We start from the raw sequence: 2,610 nt of genomic DNA, 5'->3' as shown, positions 1-2,610 counted from the left end.
CGTTAACAGGCGGGCACCACCAGAGGGGCAGCTTCTAAAGCAGGGTTTATAAGGGAAAAGAGAAGACCCAGACCCCATCCTGGGGAAGCCATGGCACGAGCACCCCATTTTCTGAGACTTCTCAGTGATTCCCCAAATCTAAAGAGAGACGGACTTCGCGGGGCCTGCCCCATCCCTTCCCCAAGCCCCTTGTGTGAGGCCGAGTTGACTAGACAAACAGATCCAGGGACGCTCATCTGGTGGAAGAAAGAGCTTCATATAGCAAAGAGTCAGACACACGTAAGAAACAGCTTTATATCCAAGAGTAATTGCATATTGAGAAAACATCCCGGCCCAGTTCCAGATCAAGTCCCTAAGTCCGATATTAGTCCATAAGTCTGATACTAGTCCATAAATTCCTCTTCAGACTCACAAAGCACATGCAAAATGATGGAGAATTTGGGATGGCCACAGGCCGGTGGGTGCAGAGTCTTGTGGATCCAATGATGGTGGAAGCATCTCCAGGGCTCTCAAAGGTCTCAGTGAGCCTCTGTGTGGCTTGTCAATGGGAGATGAAAGCAGAGGAAGTGTGTGTGGCCCGTCTCCAGGGAGAACGGGAGGGGAGGAAGGGAGAGAAGGCACCCTAAAGGAGCAGCATTTATCTTGTTAGCCCTCCAATCATGCTGCTGCTTGATTGACAGGCTAAACCCCGCCCATATATTCCTACGGGAGCTAAATTGGCACACAAAAAACCTATCACACCCCCTAACTAGAGAGCAGGAGAGAGTGCAGGCTTGGGGAGATTGGACGAAGGCACCACTTATTCTGGTCAAGGTTAGCCCCCAGCTCATGGGGGCATTGGGCTGGGTCTCAGTCCCCCCCTCACTTCCTGAGCCAGGCACCTGTGTGCAAGGTGTGCGGCAGCCCTGGTGTACAGGTGGCAGAGAACCCCAGCCACGGTTAGTGGCCCAGTGCTTCCATCCCTGCTGTACACCCAGAGGGTCTCCTGCTTGGATCCCATGGGGTCCTGCAGGGGGCTGTGCTTCCTGCATTGCTTGTGCGGTTCAGAGAGAGGTGTGGGATTTGGAGCAGGTGGTCCTCCAGGTTCCGCTGGACTAGGAGGCCCTGCCTCCTCCAACAGGTGGGGCTGCGTGGGGTCTCACTGCCACCAGGCCGGCGCAAGGACTCCCAGGGAGTTGCCCACACTGCACATGAAGCGCCACATCCGGAGGCAGCCACCTGCCCCCCTGTGACGGCACAGGGTACATGTTGAGAGAGGAGGAGGACCCACGGGTTACCTGCTAAGGAACAAGTGTCCCATGGACGCCAGCTTCTTCTGGGTGCAAGGAGACAGGAGAAGCACCCCCAACGTCCCCAAGGGCCATCTTTCAAGCAGAGGAAGATAAACCCAGCTGGCATGCTGTTGAGATGTTAAGGGGACTAAACGACCCTTTCACACATGCAAGGACCTAGAGGTGGACCACCCAGAGAGATTCACGGAACCACGAACCCCGCCACCAAGACGTGCTTGGGGAGCCGCTGGGGAACAGAGGTGACCAGAGAGGCCAGAAAGCTGTATCTCTTGTCCAGACAGGACACGGCTGTCCAACCCATCACACCGCTTGGAAGTGCTACTCCAGGCGACAAGAACCTTGGAGGGCAGTGAAGCCGGTGAGCGACAGAATGGAAATTGGGCTAAATTTCCCACCTGACTGAAAGGGAAGTGATAGTAGATACTGCTCAGCAGGTTCATAGCAAGTTTTAAAACAAAATCTATATTCATCTTAAGTATGCAAGTATTAGAAGAAGAAGACGCTGGATCACTTCTGAATCATTTGAGACTGGCATGTGGCTGTACAACAGAGAGCCAGGCAAGCCTTGCTCAGGTAAATTACAGGACGATTTTTACCTTCCTGTAGAAAAAGCCCGGGATAAAAAATAAAAAAAAAGAAGAAAAAGCCCGGGATAAAGCAGTTCAGAAATGGTGGGGTAGCCCCTGTCACCAGGGAGCCAAACGGTCACCAGGGAGCCAAACGCCTGTCTGCTCACCCCCTCGCCCCTCTGGCCACACTCCTACCCCCTCCCCTTCCTAGGGGACGTCAACCTGCCCTTGGACTCTTGAACTAGCTGCCACAGAGCCAGCTGTTGTATCAGCATTTCGGCAAAGAGAAGGTAAAAGCAGAGAGCAAAATGTTCTCCTCAGAGAGCCGGAGGGTAATTCGCTCGAAAGGCCAAGGACTTGGGTGCTCACGGCTTGGTTCTCCTGGGTAGCGACCCTGTGACCACCGTTCCACTCCAGCCCGCAGGAGGCTGCGATGAGCCGGCACCAGCCCAATGGCAACTGGCTTTTTGTTATTGTTCTAAGGAAAGGGAAGACTAAGGAGGCGTCCTGGGCAGATGTCTTGGAAGACACGCAGCCGGAATGCTCCTTGGACTTGAGCGTGGCGAGCCTTGGTCCCCCTACTCCGGACCTGCTGTCAGGAGAGGCCATCTCTGGAGAAGGATGTCGTGCTCGGGGCAGCAGGAAGGAGGGAGACCATCAAAGGGACCAATGACAACAAGAGGCTCAGAGGTGGCCACGGTTTCGGTGACAGTGCCAGACGGGACTGTGCCCCTTCTGCGGGGCATAGG

The sequence above is a fragment of the Echinops telfairi genome, unplaced genomic scaffold, assembly GCF_000313985.2.
Source record: "Echinops telfairi isolate 266 unplaced genomic scaffold, ASM31398v2 ScPeMD7_7420;HRSCAF=8458, whole genome shotgun sequence".
NCBI classification, from domain to species: Eukaryota; Metazoa; Chordata; class Mammalia; order Afrosoricida; family Tenrecidae; genus Echinops; species Echinops telfairi.
The sequence above is the reverse complement of the archived record's forward strand: the minus strand, read 5'-3'. Positions refer to the sequence as shown.